We start from the raw sequence: 19,414 nt of genomic DNA, 5'->3' as shown, positions 1-19,414 counted from the left end.
TCAAATTTCCTTCCATGGTTGTCTTCGGTTTCCGCTTTCCTCTTTTTTATTTATTTATTTTTTTGCTAAAGTTTGCATTTTTGTCAAGTAAAAAAGAAAAGATTCAGGCATATATAGCTTTAAAGTTTTCAGTTTTTCTCCTAAAAATCCCGTGGACTGTCTTTGGTTTATTCTGTCCTCCTTTTCTCCATCTTTTTTATCTCTTACTAAAAATTGCATTTTTGTAAAGTAAAAAAATAATAATTTGCACATTTTTGTCATCAAAATTTTCCTGATTTTTCAGATTTCACAGATGAATTTAGTTTTTTCTTTCCTCCTTTTTTCCATCTCTTTTTTGCTAAAGTTCACACTTTTGATGAGTATAAAAACAGATTCACACATAATTACTGTAAAAACATTGTTTTTCCTAGAGGTCCACGGCTGCGTTTTTATGAATTGTATCCTTCTTTCCTCCATCTTTTCTTTTTTTACAGTTTTGACAAATATAAAAAACAGATTCACGCATATTAACTATGAAAGTTTTCCGTTTTGTCCTAAAGTCCTCTCCACAGCTGTCTTTAGTTATTCATTTCCTCCTTTTCTCCATCTTTTTTTTTTGTTTTGCTGAAGTTCACATTCTTGACGACTTAGAGAAGCTGATTTGCGCCTTTGTCCTAAAAGTCCTCTCCACGGCTGTCTTTGTTTGACTGCATTCTCCTTTTCTCCATCAGTTTTTTTCCTTGCTAAAGTTTGCACCTCAAAAATGTTGTTTTCTCCTGGAAGTCCATGGATGTTGTTGTTTACTTCTTTTATTCATCTTCTCTTTGTGTGCTTAAGTTTACATTTTTGAGAATAAGGAAAACAGATTCATGCACATTAACCCTCAAAGTTTTCCATTTCCTCCTAAAATTCATCTACATGGTGCGTTTATTAGTCATTCATTACCTCCTTTTCTTATTTATTTTTTTTTGCCAAAGTTTGCATTTTAACTACTAAATGAAGCAGATTTGTACATATTTATCCCCAAAACGTTTCAGATTTCCTTCTCTGAATTCTTTTTTTTACCTAAAAGTCCTCACCATAGCTGTCTTGGATTTCTTGTTTCCTCCCTCTCCATCTTTCTTTTTGTGTTTTTCTCTAAAGTAGGCCACTGGCGCTGTGGTTGAAGTGTTTGATTCCCCGCATGTCACACCAGAGTTTTTTTGTTGTGTGCATGCGGCGGGGTGGTTGTGTTTTGCATGTGTGAGGAAGCCTGTTCGGATGTGCACCTGTGCAGAAAGGTGCGCCATCATTAGAGGTAGCTGTGAACCCCCCCCCCAACCCCCACCCCCCTTTTACTGAAGATTAATTGCTTTAATTGCGTTAGCGCTCCACAGTTGCTTCAGCAGACAGGGAGCCCGTGTCACCAGCTGGGTAATCCATCTTCATAGCAGCAGCAGCCCCAGTTTTTTTTTTTTTCTGCAGGACACCAGCACATGGAGGGAGGGTGGATGTTGGGGGGGTCTTATCTACCCCAGACAACTCTGCAGGGATGAGGTTTAGATGACATCAGCTGGAACAAAGCAGCTGAGAGCTCAGAGCAAGTCTGGAGAATGGGGGGGGGTAAGTGGGTCGCACCAGCCGGCGAAATTTCAGCATGTTACAGGAAGGCAGAGATCAGGTCAGCACTGAAATGTCAGTCCCGATGACAGAAGGGGGGTGTTGAATAACCCCCCCCCCCCGTCATCCTCATCATGTTCTCCTTGTTGATGCAAACAGTTCAACCCTTGAAGGTGCAGCAGATTTGGTGTTTGTGAGCATGAGGGCCCAATCTGTGCTAATTTACTGATTGATCCACAGATAATCTCGAGTTTTCTGACCAAAAGTCACAAAAAAACGGAGCATCCTCAAGTCTGTTTGATAGAGAAGTCGTTTGTTGATGCCTTAGTCTCACACACCCGTGCAGGAGGTTAACCCGAACAGGTGCTGCGGCTTTTTCCAACACATTCTCATCCACGAATCATCGCGTCTCGACATTTGGTAAAGGCCCACGTCACTTTTTGATGTTTTGGGTGTCCCCAACTCATCGTTTTTTGACCTGCTGGCTGTTCAAGGGTCCTCAATCCTTGGGACGCGGTACCAGATGCAGTACTGGATGCGCACTGGTCCTCAGGACACACCCAGTACCGATACCCTAACCTTAACCCGGTACTGGTTCAGGTCTGGTACCGGTTTGGGTCCGGTACCGCAGCTGGTCCGGTTTTTGGTTAGGGTGCCAGTACCTGGTTAAGGTTAGGGTACTGGTTTGGGTCCGGGAAGCGCCCGGTACCGCGTCTGGTGCCGGTTCGGGTCCGGTACTGCCTCTGGTCCAGTGTTGGGTTAGGGTACCTGTATCAGGTTTGGGTTTCGGAACAGGACCTGGAGTTGACTCTCCTTATCCCTACCCTACATTCTACCCCGTGTTCACACTACATCCAGTCCGGTCTGGCCTCTCCGGCGCTCCATGTCCGTTTCGTTGGCTTCAAACTTTTGCTGAACGCCAGAGCCGAGTCGGAGCACTTTTTTGTGAAGTTGGGAGAATTAACGACCTAAACCGAGAATCATGCTAGCGAATGTAAAGTGCATTTGATAAATTTTTCAAAATAAAACCTATTTCCCCCTGTACTCGCTGTTTTCACCGTGTTGTAAACATCACATCTTTATAATAACCAACTCCAATTGGTTTTTACAATGGCGAAATGTTCACTACAACCTGTTGCCCGCAGCATGCCCATAGGAAAAAATGTGTGTGAACATTTACACTCTACAGGTTCAATGTTACGGTTTACGACCTTAAAATGTTGTGCGGACCACCAGCATGCCCCATACAGCTTTCCTATCTTTCACCTGCACCCCCATCCATAAGGGGCAGATGTGACTGATGCGTTAGAAGCTGTTGTGGGCTGGTCTTTTACTCCTTGTTTTTGTCTTTTTTCACAGTCAAATTGTTGCACAGCTTTTCTCACATATATGTCCACAAAAAGGCAAAACCAGGAATCACTATTTCTTGTATGTGTCTAGCCTAAACATTTGTTGCTATGGAAAATGGCCAAATTTCAGTTTGAGGTAGAAATATGAAATTCTCTCCCGGTAGTTTTCTGGTGAGGGTTGGACCATCTGGGCACTACCCAGACCACAATGCACCTTTTGAGCTCTCCTGCAGGGGGTGGGCCCACATCATCCCTTAGGGCTGGACCTTGCCAGGGTAGGTGGTTAGTCCTGTGATGTCCCAACGTCAGGCTTGGCTTCAGAATGAGGCCCAGTGACGTCAATACGGGTGACGTCTTTAAACATCGTTGTTGCTGACTCAGCTCACCTGCTTGATCCCTTTTGGGGTTATGGGGTTGCTGGGGCCTATCCTTGGAACTGTTGGGTGATGGTGGGGTGCAACCTGGTTGGGTCAGCAGTCCGTTAAAGGGACACTGTGGGAGGGAACCACAGAAAACCCATTTATGAACCAGGAGAACATGCACACTTCAAATATAAAGGTCCCAGCTAGGATTTGAAGCTGGCCCTTCTTGATGTGAGGCAAAAGTGCTAAGATTTGTGGAACCGTCTTGTTCTTTTCTCATTAAGAGATACCAAACCACCACTAACTCATCACCTCCCTATCAGCCATGGGAGACCCTACTTGTTACCCCCAGACAGCTTGGCTCAGCTCCTAGAATTCCTCAATTTTCCAAAGCCTTTCCCTTCTTAAGGGTGGTGGTTTACGCTGGAGAGACTCTGTCTTTTATCTGGCCGGAAAACACGTCAATATTCTCCCGGATGAGCTGGCGGAGAAGATAGTTGAGGCATCTTTGCTTTGGGATCCCCAGATATCTGGAAAAATAGACAGATTTGAAACTAACTATTTGATTGCTGTGGGTTGTGATTTGCATGGAAATTGTATCAAATCAGAGTTTAACTTCACAGCTAGTGGTGACTTTGTCCATTTGAGACATTAAAACAACACAAAACCTCACAACATTGGAAGAATACAGCCTGTGGCTGAGGCAAAAACCTTTCTAAGGGCCTTGCAACTTTATTTTTCTTTCTCTAAATGGTAGGAATCTCGTTTTTGTCCTTCCCCACTCTGCTTGTCCTCTCCTGAAAAAGCCGACGCGCATTCAGAATCTCAGCATCCCTTCAGAGTGAGCAGTCAGAAAGGTCATACATCTTAAAGCAGGTGTGACGCATGGCAATGTTATGCAAATGCCTTATGCTAAAATTCCATTTTCCCTCATGTTAATGTACCAAGGAGTTTTTTTTTTCTTTCCTTTTTCTTCGCAAGGCATCGTTCTTCTAAAAGGGGGGGCTTCAAGCTGTGGGGAAATACTATGCACCCAGCTGGGGGCAGGACTCCTGGGGAAAGAGAATTGGGTTTTTTGGAAGCAGCACAATCAAGACGTGGAGGAAAACTGTGGCTGCTGAGTCATTCTGTCAGCTGTGCTCGAGCCCTTTTAATCAACTGATAATAAACCAAATGAGAGATCTCAATTATTTGGAAATAGATTGTTAAAAGACCATAAATGTGTCACATGCATGAGTATGCGTGTTTCAGGGATATGCTTTTAATACTTTCATATTTACGTGTAGCTATGCAAGCTTCCAATTAGTAACAGATTAGTGAAAAATATTGAATGTGTCTGATGTTAAGCTACATTCACACTGTGGTCAGTAAACGTGCGTTTGAGTAACCACTTCCGAGGAAAAGCAAACGTAAAAGCATGTATATGAGCGTTTTAGGCTTCCGTGTTCCGTAAGTTTCCGTGTTGGATAGATTGGTTAAAAAGCGTGAATGTGTCACATGTTTAGCTACATTAACACCGTCTTCGGCAACGTGCGTTCAGGTGATCGTTTCCTATGAAAAGTCTATGTAAACGCGTAAACGTGTGTTTTTGGGTTCCAGGTTTAAAGCTCTTTTGCTCGTAGCTACGCAAGTTTCCGCGTAGAAATATATCAATGCGTCAGACGTGCTACATTCACACCGCCTTTGGTAGCGCGCGATCAAGTGACCACTTCTAATGAAAAGTCAGCGTAAATGCACATAAATGTGTGTTTCAAACTCTTGCGTTCACGCATAGCAGTACAAGTTTCTGCAACCGTTTTTGGGCTTTACATACAAAACACACAGCCGTGTTCTGTACATTAAAACTAAGTCAAAATTTGACCAATTGGGGACTTTGTAATGAGGTATGGATGGCGTCCCCTTTCATCCACGAAAGTTACAAACATTTGAAACTTGATCCTGAAGGAGAAATTAATCATTTATATTTTTGCCTAACCAAAATTATACGACTCCAAGTCTTTCATAAATCGGAATAGAGCTGTGAAAGTAGACGATTTACAAAATTTGCACCATTTTGACATTTTGCCCCAAACCTCTTCCAACTGTACGTGACGGACATTCGCTAATAATCAGTAGAAAAAGAAGAGGCCCCTCACTCGCTTGTCCTGAGTGCGTAACACGCTTTCTGTGAATGTAGCTTCAGCACTTGATGCAGCTCTGCTGTGTCGGGATGTTGAAGGATGTTTCTAAAAAAGCTGCTGCTTTTTTAAGGTTTCATCTGATTTCCTTGATCAGGATCCCCTATCTAAAAAGTCCTTTTGTTTTTTTTCTTTTTTTTGGACACATTACACTAAAAAAAAAAAAGGTATTTTCGTGCCTTAAAAGAAGAAATAAACGTTATTGAAATTCCATTTTGTTTTAAAGATCATTTTGAATTTTACTAAGCCAATTTTTCTATATTTATACCTCTCATTGTTTTTTTTTAAAATCACAGTTTTTTGACTTGCATTAAAGGATTTTATTTTGAAGGGATCAGGTCTGACAGGAACCACACAAAAAGATGCAGTCCTGTTTCTATTTTTTTAACAGAAAAAGATAGTAAACACAAAAGGATCTGCAGTCGATCTGCAGAATGTTGATGAGTCTATTAGTTTGTGCGTCTGATCTGCTGTCGTAACCCTTTGGCACCCCTCCTCCCCCCACACACACATATTTCGCACATCCCCTCCTACATTGGCACAGCAAATAGCCATGACTGTTGCACAAACGTGGGGATGTCTCGCGGGAAGATCTTCATTTATAAACCCATCTGCTGAGCCAGACGCTCAACAGGAAGAACGCGTCCTCAGTCGGGGTTTCCAGGATTTCACGGTTTGACTGTAGCAGCCGAAATCTCGTGGAGTTTCTGTGGCTTTGTCAAAAAAGGCTGCACTCCAACTCGCTCTTTTATTTTTCTATTCTCATATTTTGTCTGTAAATAATAAATAGGTTGCTTTTAGAAATATAACTACTAAATTTTACCTGCTGAAAAATACTCATAAAGCTTAATTTGGTATATTTCTCCGGCACCAAACCATTAAAAAAAAACTATGTTCATTAATAAAGTTGACCTGTGTGTCATACTAAACAAACATCATCCGTCTTCTGAACCAGCCTGATCCCTTTAAGGATGATGGGGTTGCTGGAGCCTATCTTAACTATTGTTGAGGAAGGTGGGGTTCAACCAGTCTATTTGTGTCTGTCCACTCCCTGGAGCATGTTTGCAAAAATGAGATACAGTGAAGACGAAGACCATTTGTTGGCATACAGCGGTCCCTCGTTTGTCGCTGAAGTTAGAAAAAAGAAAAAAAAAATAGTCTAAATATCCAAAGTAGTTTACTTTAGTGTACAATTACAATATATCTTTTAGACAGTAACAATCCTCACCACACACTTTATCCCCTTTTCTCAGACAGACATGAACATTTTCAAACTTTTCTCTCACGTTTAAACTCTTAAAGTTCAAACCTTCACAGAAAAATAAGTCCAAGAGAAAAGTGGTTTTGCATATCATAGCATGTGAGACGAATCTAAAGTGTGATACTTTGTCCGTTATTGTTTTTCTTGTAAATAATGTTATCCTTTTTTATGGAGACAATCTTTTGGTGTTTTTTGTTACATTTTTCTTAGTTAACTTTTATGTTATACTCTTTGATCCCCTAGACAAAAAGGGCATAACATAAATTGGGGTCTTGTCCGGGATACTAGCATTTGTTGGAGCAACTATCATTTGTTGAAGCTAATAGCATTCGTTTGGGCGGCTTGGATTCGTTGGAGCTGCTAGCATTTGTTGGAGCGGCTTGTGTTTGTTGTAATGCTAGCATTAATTGGGTTGGCTAGCACTCCGTCTATGTTTGGCTAACACTCCGTCAATGTTTGGCTAACACTCCGTCTATGTTTGGCAAACACTCCGTCTATGTTTGGCTAACACTCCGTCTATGTTTGGCTAACACTCCATCTATGTTTGGCTAACACTCCGTCTATGTTTGGCTAACACTCCGTCTATGTTTGGCTAACACTCCGTCAATGTTTGGCTAACACTCCGTCTATGTTTGGCTAACACTCCGTCTATGTTTGGCCAACACTCCGTCTATGTTTGGCCAACACTCCGTCTATGTTTGGCTAACACTCCGTCTATGTTTGGCTAACACTCCGTCTATGTTTGGCCAGCACTCCGTCTATGTTTGGCTAGCACTCTGTCCATGTTTGGCTAACACTCTGTCCATGTTTGGCTAACGATCCATTTATGTTTGGCTAACTCTCCGTCTATGTTTGGCTAGCACTCCGTCTATGTTTGGCTAACAGTCCGTCTATGTTTGGCTAACACTCCGTCTATGTTTGTCAAACACTGCGTCTATGTTTGGCCAACACTCCGTCTATGTTTGGCCAACACTCCGTCTATGTTTGGCTAACACTCCGTCTGTGTTTGGCCAAAACTCCGTCTGTGTTTGGCTAGCACTCCGTCTATGTTTGGCTAACACTCCGTCTATGTTTGGCTAACACTCCGTCTGTGTTTGGCTAACGCTCCGTCTATGTTTGGCTAACGCTCCGTCTATGTTTGGCTAACGCTCCGTCTATGTTTGGCTAGCGCTCCGTCTATGTTGGCAAGCACTCCGTCTATGTTTGGCTAGCACTCCGTCTATGTTTGGCTAGCACTCTGTCTATGTTTGGCTAGCACACTGTCTTTGTGTGGCAACTAACCTGCTATCTTAGTTTCTGATTGGTAAAACATGCCAGGTTATCGACTGCAGATAAGGCAGGTTTTCTGAAAAAAAGCAGAAGAACTTCAGCCCTCCATGCTGGAGTATGACACCCCTGCGGGTTGAAGAGTTAGACATTTTAAAGAACATCAACGTTGAGACTTAATCTCCAGTGTTGGAGCGTTAACCTCTTACCTCTAAAGATGTTGCCGATGAATCCGTAACTCCTTGACCGTTGAAGAGATCAACTTGAATCAGCTGATTCTGACGCAGAGAAAAGTGGTTTTGGATATCATATCATAGCATGCGATAAGAACCTAAAGTGTTGCATATTGGTGCAAAGCTGCTTTTCTCCGCTTTAGAATCCATTGGAATTACATTAATGGTTAAAGATTTGTATTATAAAGAAAGTCAACAGTGAAGCTAAAGTAACAGTATTAAAGGGCTGAACATAGAAATCTAATGATACAAGTGATTTTGCATCTTTAGCGATTCAGGTCGCTCTTTGACAGAAGTTTAGAGACTAAAAAAACAACGACACAGATGTAGTAGCAATAACAGCCACATTCACCGCATTGAGACTTCCTAGAAAGATAAAATAATGACTCAGAGTTCGGAAAAGACACCGGCGAACTCATTTATTCACTGCAACGTTCTGGTCTCGGGCTGGCTTTCATCAGAGTCCATGTTTGCTTTGATTTCCTCCCGTTCGCTCAGAACGAACAGGTTCCGCATGAAAACAGGTGTATTAATAAAGGTGATGATTAAATGATCCGCACCAACAGACGGCACCATCGCCGCTATTTCTGTCCTCTCGGGATGCGTGCTGTTGGGCTCATTAAAAACTTTGTTTGTGCCGTTTAAACGTCGCTTTGCATTTTTTGTTTCATCACATTTCTGATCCCCCCGCTAGGTCTAATTGAACATCTGCTTTTAGAGCGGAGTTTCCACTCTGGGCGAGTCGTGCCGGGCCCAACTTGTGAAGGCTTATGGCACCCAGTGTGACTTCATTCATTACACCGCCTCCTGGAAAGGCTTTCTGTACCTGACAGGGCTTCTGGTGGGGGCTTTTCTTTTTATTGTTTAACCCCCGCTTTTGAAAGCAACGCGAGGATTAGAGCTCTGCTGATCCGGGCTGTAGCAAAAAACGGCGTCTACAGGTGCCAGGTCGCTCAGCCGCAGAGTAAATGTTTAATTCCTCCAAACGTCTGTCAGTTCCATCGGTTCACGACAGGGGAAATGAGTTCCTGGCCTCAGAGGGGGGCAGTTACGTTTCTTTTTAGGAGGGAAGTCGGGTAAAAGTCGGTGAGTGACGCTCCAACGGTACGGAGGAGCTTTAAAAAAAAACATTTTAGTTGTAAAGAAATACAATTACAGCAGTGGACCCTCCTATGTTCAGCTTATTTATCCAAACATCAAACTGTCAGAAAAATCCTTTAAAGAATTTAAATTTCAATTTGTATTAATAATATTTGAATTATTTCTGCTCACTGAGATTAAAAGACTTGTTTTCAGCAAAATTAGCTTAAATATAGAGATTTTTTAATCTTCTTTTAAGAAGAAAGAATAATAAAATGAGTAATTATTCATTCTACCTTAAATGTGAATATAAGAGTAGAAATTCCATAAAAATGTGTCCAAAAATAAAATCTCCAATTCTGAGCATTCATGAGACTGAACAGGAAGAACCAGCAGAACCATCCTCTTCACGGCTGTATTTAAATCAATAAAACTCTGGAGTTCATTTCACCTTTTTGACCAAGTTGACCATTTTTTTGAAAAAAACAATATAATCCTTCAGGTGGATACTTTAATGCTTTTTAAATCAGATTGTTTCATAAGTGTTAAATAAAACTCAGTTTTGGAGTCAGACGGGTCTTTCATTTACCAAAAAAAGACAACCATTTATTTTTATTTTTCAAACTGTGTTATTATAAGATCAACTGTATTTGTAAATAGTGTTTATACTAAAAAGAAAGTATAATACTCAAAACAAGTTGAAAAATACTTGCGAAAAATGTTGGCAATAAAACTACTTTAATTTACCTTTAAATGCAAATAAATTATAAACACTTATATTTACCTTTATCTGTTGTCTAGAATATTAAACCTTAACATAGCCTTAAAAAAACTTGGCATATTTATTTATTTTCCCCCAAATTTAAGTCAAAAGTCTAATAAATTGTATTTCTAGAGACCATAATCATTTAGTATTGCTTTAGTTACACATTATAAGGAATATTTATTTTCAATATTATGAGTCAAACATTTTTTTTCCAGTTTTCCTAAATCAAGTTAGTCGGTTCATGAGAAACCATTGACAAATAATACTTAAAATTTAAAAGAAAAAAACATTGTTTCCATTAGGTTATTGCTTAAAAATATGCAATATTTTTTTGAGATTCTAACACGGTTTTTGAGATTCCCTGTCCTTAAAACAAGTCTGTCACTGAAAGGTTACTAGGAAGCTAGTTTTGTCATATAAATTACACAAATATCAAATTATACACAAAGATCAAATATCTTATTACACAACTAAAATAGAGAAAAACACTTGCTAGTTTTTTTTTTTTTTTTCTGTGTTCTTTTTCTGAAAGACTCACTCCAATGTAAATTCAATGACTCTAATGATCTGTATGTAAATGTGTTTTTTGTGTGTGTGTGTCATGTGATCACTGTGTACTATTTACAGATTTGTATGCATAAAAGAGCAGTTCTGAATCTGTAGTTAGTTGTAACTTTAAGTTGTGCATCCATAAATTATAGTTTTCATTTGTACGTTTTTGGTATTTGAGTGTACACGTGAATAAACACTTACAAGTACATACAAAAATCCAAAAAATATGAGTTACAAATCGAGATTTACGCACACAAATGAACTGAGTCTCTTTTCTCTCCATATCGAGCCCAACATGACCTCACCTTTTACCTCCTCACACGTAAAACCAGGTTTACCTCCACCTTAAAATACATGACAAATTTGTAAAATATTTTTAGATTTATATATAATAATAAAACATTTTAGGAAGAAAAATGTAAAGAAACTTTACTGACAAGAAATTCCACAGTATAATACGGATTTTTAAAATGAATTTATGACACATTTATAGGATTATTTAATCGTTAATGATGCTTAAAGACAGTTTTTTGTCAGTCGTCTCAAGAAGAACTGAGCTGACTTCAGGAGAAAAAGCCTCTGCACGATGACCAACCCACAACAGTGAACCAGTTAAGTTCTTAGCAATATTTCATGCATTTCTAATGCAAACTTTTTCCTCCACTGTTTCTTTTTTTCCCCTGATTTATATTTAAACTTTCGCCTCAGGCTGCCCAGAAAATCCCATCACTTCAGATGAATATGAATTATTTTGTCTTCCAGCGCAGGAGAACTGCACTGTGTGATCATCTGTGATCATTAGATAAACTTGGCTTGGGTGAACGTGATCTTTTTATGGAATATCATGTCAGGGACACACACACAAACACACACACACAAGCTTAGATGAAACTATAGGATGAACTTTTACACTGAAATTGTTTTAAATAAAGTTGTTTATTTGGTTTAAAAAGATCCTTCAGGCTGACGATATGTAACGGATGCACTGAAATGAGTCTGTCCTTTCTAACCTGAAGGTATTTTTCTCTTGGAAAACTTCAGTATTATGAAAATGTTCTAACTTCTCTAAACTGCTGGTTTCCAAACTAAGAGATTAAATTTGGCTCCATTTAGTCGATAAAGTGAAACATGGCCGAAATCAAAGCCTGATTGTTTGGGAATTTAATGATTTCATTGTCAGGAATCGCCATTGACTGTAGATGAGAACTGGACCGGACCAATATCTTAAAAGTATGTGGTCTCATGTTGAACATTCAAAAGCTTTGATTGACATGTAGCCCACTTTCAAGTGTAGGGGTGTGGCCTTCCAACAAGCTGTTTGGCGGTGGCGGTTCACATAAAAATGTGGACTCGGACCAATCATTGCAAGGCAGGGACCCTCAATAAAAACTAATTGACAAACCCAAACGTGACAAACCGCAAACTTGAAACAGCAAAACGGAACTGTAAGACATTTTGCAAAATGATAGGAGGTAAAAAAACACAAGGTCAGACAAAAAACAAAAAAAAAAACAAGTGAACTTGAACAGAAGACCAAAGCTAGTTTACATTTTAATGTCAGGTCAATGTACAGACGCGTTGAGAGGTCCTGGGGTTTGTTTTGAAACGCACATATACACGCATTAACGTAAACTTTTCATCACTTGAACATGATAACTTCGGAGTGAACATTGCATCACTGTTGCTCTGTACCTGCCATCTTCATAAAGACCGCTGGGGTCAAACCTGGTCTCAGGGTTGTGGATCAATGAAAAAAGTGACCAAAACTAAAGGAGTGACAGCTTTTTCTGAACTATTGAATGTCGTGCATATTTATTTTTTCTCTCCATCACCGAGTGAAGTCTGCTTTTCTACCCACGAGCAGAAATATTGTAGAACTTCTCTGCTGAAAATCGGCTCCGAAGCCTCCCGGCCTTCCTCCGTGAGCAGCGTCTGCGGGCTAAAGGACAGCGCCCTGATAAACTGACAGTACATTGGCCTTTGCTTGTCAGTCATGATCACCGCCGCGGATTGATTTTGCGCTCCCATTGAGAGCCCATCAAAATGATTTGTAGATCAATCCGCCGTCCAGCTCTTATTGCGAAGCCTCCTTCACTCCAGCGGCTCATTTACATGCAGAATACCCTCTAAGCCATTAAGCCTTCAGCTCATATAGAGCCATTCGTTTTTATCTATCAAACAGTTGCTGAATTGGCTGTATTTTTTTCCTCTCTTATCTAGTGTAGGTGAAACAAAATTTGTTGCTTTGTTTCTGTGTAAACTCAAATAAATGTCAGACCGACACAAAAGTGAATTCTTAGTTGTTTTCAGAGATTAGGTCACGAAAGCTTCACGTTCAGCGGCAGGATTATTTTTATCTGTAAGACGGGCGCCGATATCATTTCTCAAAGTGAGAATCCGCCAGTGTAGCGCCAGTAATCCATCTTGGTTCCTCTGACAATTTCCTGTGAAACATGTGTGTGTTCTTTAGGCCTGAAGGAAAAAAAAACTCAGCACCGACTGGAGATGTATATCTGTGAGAGGGAGAGTAAAACCAAGAGCGCCAATTTGTGACTAAAGCAAAACCCCTGTGGAAAGGGATAAATTCTCTCCCAGCGCAATGCAATTACCAACACAATCACATCATGTTCCACTGACGAGAATTAAGACTTTCCCAGTCAGCGTGTTTCAGTGCAACATTGTTGTTAAAGACCCACTACGACCCTTTTTTGTGATCTATAATAAACATTTTCCCAGTGATCTTTTAATTATGATTACGCTGTATTTAGCCAAATGAAAAAAAACTGTTGTTTACTAGGACATTCCTTCTGCATTCATAGTAACTCTAGAAATTGTTTCTAACCTGCTACATGTTAGCTAATGTAGAAGCGCTAGCCATATTACCCATGTAAGAAGCGTTAGCCATGGATGCCATGTTAGAAGCGTTACCATGTTAGCCACTTTATAAGTTTTAGCTATTTTTGAAGCACTAGCCATTTTAGCAACGTTAGAAGAGTTAGGAGCGTTGGCCACTGTAGAAGCGCTAGCCAGTGTAGAAGCATAAACCATGTTAGAAGTGTTAGCTATTTTTTGCCACCTTAGAAGTGTAAGCTATTTTAGCCGTGTTAGAAGTGTTAACCATTTACTCGCATTAGAAGCCATGTTAGCCTCATTTAAAAATTAGCCTTGTTAGCCAAGTTAAAAGCGTTAACCATGTTAGCCATGTTAGAAGTGTAAGTCATGTTTAAAGTGCTAGCCATTTTAGCAATGTTAGAAATGTTAGCTGCGTTAGCCACATTGGAAGTGCTAGACACATTAGAAGCGTCAGCCATGTTTGAACTGTTAGTTATGTTAGCCACATATTAGCTATTTTAGCCACGTTAGAAGCATTAGCAATTTTACCAATGTTAGAACCATTAGCCATGTTAGCATCAATAGAAGCATTAGCCATGTTAGCATCAATAGAAGCATTAGCCATGTTAGCCATGTTAGAAATGTTAGCCATGGTATAAGAGTAAACCATTTACCCATGTAAAAAGTGTTAGCCCTATTTCCCATGTTAGAGGTGTTACCCTTGTAACCCGCCTAAGTAGTGTTAGCAATATTTACCACTTAAAAACCTTAGCCATTTTTTCACATTGGAAGGGTTAGCCATGTTGCATACATTAGAAGTGTTACTTACCAGAAGCGTTAGCCTTGTTGCACCCGTTAAAAGCATTAGCCATGTTTTCTACATTAGAAGTGTTAGCCAAATTAGCATATCCACAATACATTTTACTGTCAACCTTGTTTGAGACTGATGCCGCTAAACAAACATTACTGTGACTTTATAAACGTGTTTGTAACACGTAAAAAACACAGTCCACCACCCTTAATGTTAGCCAGTTAGTGTATTTACAAAAACACCCAAACCTCTAAAAATCCAGGCAGACATTTTGATAGAGAGCCATGTATCTCTCAAAAATGATTCAAAACCAGTAAACCCAACCAGAAATACTCCATCTAGGTGCTTCGGATTGTAATGTGTAGTTTTTTTTTTAGTAGTTAAGGTTTTTAAGTGATTCTTATAATGTGCAAAAAAATGCACTCAGATTACAACTTTAAGCTTCATTTTTCAAGCACAGTCAATACTTCTGATACAACTTCTTTGTGAATTTAAATAAAGGAAAACATTTGTTAGCGGCATGACTTTTATTTTGAACTTTTGGTGCTGAATTTATCCAGCAAACATCAATTCCAAGCATTGACTGTATATGAGATCTGGACTGAGTGATCTAAACATATTACTTTTCTAATTTTCTACTATGTGTGAAGTATTTCTAATGCAAAGGGAAGGATAAGTCCCAGAACTCTGATTTTTGAATAAAAAAATTAAAATTCCATCATAACAGTAAATGAAACTGAAAAACAAAATAAAAACCGTTGAAGCTGGGGGGGTGAATGTTCCCATTATGCTAATTCTCACTCGAGCCATGGCATTACCATGAATTTCACAGAGAAAGAGATTAATACTTGTGCCAAAGCTGTGCCCTCTGGACACATTTCCTTTCTAAAGCAACAATATTTCTAAAGAGGGTTTGGTGCCAGCTGGTACCCTGGAGAAAAAAAGGCTCTGCACACCATGAACTACAAAAAAAAAAAAAAAAGAAAGAAAGAAAGGCAAAGTCGTTTACAGCGCTGCCTGCAAACTGGCTGTCCTAATGAAAGAAAACATCTCAGGTTCCAGCTGCAAAGCAAAGGAAACGATTTTTCCTGCCGTCGTTGGTGAACACCTCCTCTGTGTTACGGTGTGAGTTTCCTCTACAGAAGAGGTGATTCTGTCAGCCAGGTCGGACTGATAAACACACCTGTCAGAGGAGCATTTTCCCTTTGACTGACGGATGATGAGCCGCAGAGCTTTCCTAAGACTTGTAAGCTGCACTTGAACACCAGCGTGGCGGTGTCTCTTATTTCTTTGGCTTTTCAAGGAGACGAATGACAAGTAGAAGTCCGCTGTCATCCACTGCAGTCCAAACTAGACCTCTGAATCTCCTGAATCAATCAGGTTTCTAGTTATCCATATATCATTTTCTTCAATAATAATTCATTTTTTCTCAAGTTTTTTTATTAAAACAGTTTTTATGCACCAGATTTTTTTCATTTTAACTTAATTGTAACGGATTTTGACATTAAATATAAATTCACTGATTTCATGAATCAATGTTGTAAGAAAAGATCCATTCAGATCCTAAAACCTATTTTCATCCTTGAAGAATCTTAACCCCAGTTTCTTTAATTACTTTTATGTACGTTTCTATCACTAAATAACATTAACTCTGGCTTTTTCCCAGATCCTCAATCTCAAAGTTGTACATTTTTATCTATACCCTCTATGTTTTTACTTTTTAGTTTAGAAACTGGTCTAAAATAGAAATGGGTACTGATATTCAGTAGCTAACACTACTTAGGCGGGTTACAAGAGTAACAGCTCTATAACCGACGTATATTGTACTACCTGTACAGATGTATGCTGTACCATCGATACAACATGTACAGTACTTCTGGTAGCAACATACACTGTAATACCAGTACGGACATATGTTGTACTACTGGTATACTGTACTATCGGTATAAACATTACCAAAGTATACTTTACTACTTGTACTGATGTATACTGTTCCACTGGTACCAATATATACTGTACTACTGGTACAAAAAAATTATGCTTTACTGTCAGTACTGACATGTCTGGTACTACTGGTACTGATGTATACTGTTTTACCGGTGCCAATATCAACTCGACTACTGGTACGAAAGTGTACTGTACAATGTACGACCAGAACTGACGTATTTGGTACAACAGGTACTGACACTTACTGTACTACACGTACCAAGGTATAATGCCCTTCCAGTACTGACGTATATGGTACTCTATCTGTGTTTATGATACCAAAGGGTATTGTTCTAATGATCTCGATGCATCTGATACTGACATATATGATACTACAGGTACCGATGTACACAGTACTGCTGGTATCGACATATATGGCCTTACGGGTATTGACATTTTCAGAGTCAAAGTTTTTGATATCGATATATACAGTACTACATGTTCTGAAATAGACATATACTGACCCATACTACCGGCACAACGTATGGTATATGGTTCTACCAGTACCACATAAAAGCACATATTTCTGTATGTACTTTTCCGACTTCATTTTGGTGCTTTTGAACATCTGTTACTTGTAGCCTGTTTTGCTCTGAAATTCTAGCCAATCTTTTTCTAGTAATTGCAGGCGGGTTAATATAAAAGTGGGCGGGGCTATGAGGGTGGGAGAAGATTCAATCAAAATACTGAAGCCGAAGCGAGTGAAGTTTGGCTGAACTAATGGCAGACTAATTCAGGAGGATAAGAGTGATGTGTACAATGATCTGAAAACAGACAGATGTCATGGCGTTATCCCAGCCAACATTTCAACGTGGGCCCCATATGGTTTACCTTTGGGCTGAATTGGTGGGCCCCAGGTGGGCTTGTTCGTGGTTCCATGGTGGCTCCATCTGTGTTCGTCTACATTGGCTTAGGTGGGGACTCAGGGGTCTGGGTCACTATGCTAACCTTCCGCCCGGTGGACAGCGTAGCGAGCTAACAAGCTGCTCGGCGGACAGTGTAGTGAGCTAGTGAGCTCAGCTGCCCAGCACTCAAGCCAGTGTGGGCAAACACAGGTGGGGCCACCATGGAACCTGCAGACAAACCCACCTGGGACCCACCAATTCATCCCAAGCGTAAACCATATGGAGCCCACATTGAAATGGTCACTTGGTAAGTGATGAAATAAATACATCTGTATTTCCATGTGTGTGAAAATGGAGATGCAGCTCTGCAGGGCAGACTGTCAGGAATCTTTGGCTCAGTCAAATACTGTCCTTCATCCTGTGATGCTATTTGTTCACACTTAGATGTTTTTGGGGAAAATTAGCATTTTTTTCTTTTTTTAAGCACTGGTTCAAGCACCGTTTAGGCACCTGGACCATTTCAACATACTGGTTCAGTACTGGCACCTGATCAAATCCAAACGGTACCCATTTCAACTGCTGAGTGGCCTGAATCTACCTGTAAAGTCAGTTTTTCCTTTTTACCAACAAACACTTTTTTATGTTCACAATGCTAACAGAATAATATTAAATGATGAAATGATGTTTGCAGAAAAAGGCTCTGCCAGTTCTCTGCAAAAGCTGGAGGCTGTACAGCTCAGATGTACTGAATAAACACTGAACTCTGTTGGGTTAGGGCTCTTGCTCATACATGTGCTGATGTAATTCAGACAGAGAGAACCTTCTCTCTGTGCTACGGTGTGTTGAGCAGACATAAAAGTATTGGTAGATGCACCCATTCTGGGTATTAACTTGTATGGGGTACTGTGGATATTTAGGTTTCCGGGTCTGTAGAGGGTCATAAAGGAGAAGCAGCAACGTCTTACGGGAAGGTGTGTCTCACATGGCCACTGCAAGGGTCATGAAAATGGAACAAACGATTGTCGTGTATGTGGTAACTGTGTTGTGAAGTGTTCATAGAGCATGTATATTTGTGTATATATCTAGATATACAGATATATTATGGTACTATCACATCCAGTTCCGGTTCATGAGCGAGCTTACGCGTGTCTTCAACTCTCCTCAACTCTTCATCTTTTCAAACTTGTTTAAAAGTGACTTTAATCACAAAGCTACTGCAAAGCAGTAGTAATTCTGCAATAAGGAGAGTTGAACATGGCACCGAAGAAAAATCAAGAAGCCGATTTGAAGGAGCTTTGAGCTCTAAGCTAACTCCACTGCTACATATGGATGCTAACATAACAACACTCCTGTAACTTGAGGCTAAGCTATCACTGCTGTTACAACACATGGAAGATTTTCAACAGGAAAAGGTGCATAATGAACAACAAGATAATCGGCAAGATCTCCTGGAGAGAAAAAGTAAGAATGAACAACATCTTTCTCATGGGACTTCAACAGCCTGGTGCAACCAACGTTAGCATGGAAGCTAATGGAGCTGTTGGAGATGCTAACGAGTAAGTGGAGAACCAAGTTGGATTATTCATGGCGTCTAAAGGGATTTCCTTGGATCTAAATACTATTAAGGTCTGTGAGGCTCTGACATAATAACCTTTATTTATAAGAAGACAGTAAAAAAAGAAGGTAAACCCGTTTTCTCATCCCTCACTGACTATTAAGCCCGGCGTCAACAATTTGGCTAAAAAAGGGCGAGTCATGTGGAAGACATCTGAGAAGTTTCTCTGCAGTTGCTTGGAGCTCTGCAGGTTTCGGTGTCCTTAGTCTGTGCTGCACAGCTGGGTGTGATTTATGCGGCTGACAAGGCCGTTTCTCCACAGCGCAGCGCACTGTGGGGAACCTTAGACGAACAGCCTTCCAATTTATCTTATACAGCCCCTCCCCCCCATCACCGTTCCAGGGTTTGAAAGCACTCAGGAGCATAGATCAACACCTCCTGTCCCTGCTCGGGGAATTCTCCATGTTTGGAGAAATATTCCAAAGAAACATCATCTTACTGTACCTGTGAACTTTTAATGGCAGGAAAAACAAGATCCAACTTACATTTTCCGCTGCAATTATCCGGTCCATTGTAATTTCCTGCGAGAAAAGAATCGGCCTCTCGCGAAAGCCTGAATAAACTGTGATTAAGTGCGTTTTCTCCTAAAGCTGATTTCAGTTTCTGCTCCTATACAGAGATCTGATGAAAGTCAGACGAAGAAAATCCCTTCTGAGGAAGAGAACACTGCGAAAGCTCTAAATCTGACTAAGTATATTTGT

At 40.2% G+C, this 19,414-nt stretch overlaps 1 protein-coding gene and 1 long non-coding RNA gene across 4 annotated transcripts in view; one reads left to right on the top strand and one right to left on the bottom strand.

Annotated features, from left to right (window-relative positions):
- The window catches only part of cntn4 (contactin 4), a 305,165-nt gene that overhangs the window by 243,570 nt on the left and 42,181 nt on the right, over positions 1-19,414 (top strand). The window lies entirely within an intron of this gene.
- LOC118598739 lies at positions 58-19,246 on the bottom strand. The gene is made up of 2 exons (XR_004947834.1): positions 19,199-19,246; positions 58-3,819 (listed from the first exon to the last, which is right to left on the bottom strand). It is a non-coding gene; the product is annotated as an uncharacterized LOC118598739 (long non-coding RNA).

This window comes from Oryzias melastigma, linkage group LG5, assembly GCF_002922805.2.
Source record: "Oryzias melastigma strain HK-1 linkage group LG5, ASM292280v2, whole genome shotgun sequence".
NCBI classification, from domain to species: Eukaryota; Metazoa; Chordata; class Actinopteri; order Beloniformes; family Adrianichthyidae; genus Oryzias; species Oryzias melastigma.
This window is presented reverse-complemented; position numbering and strand designations above follow the sequence as displayed.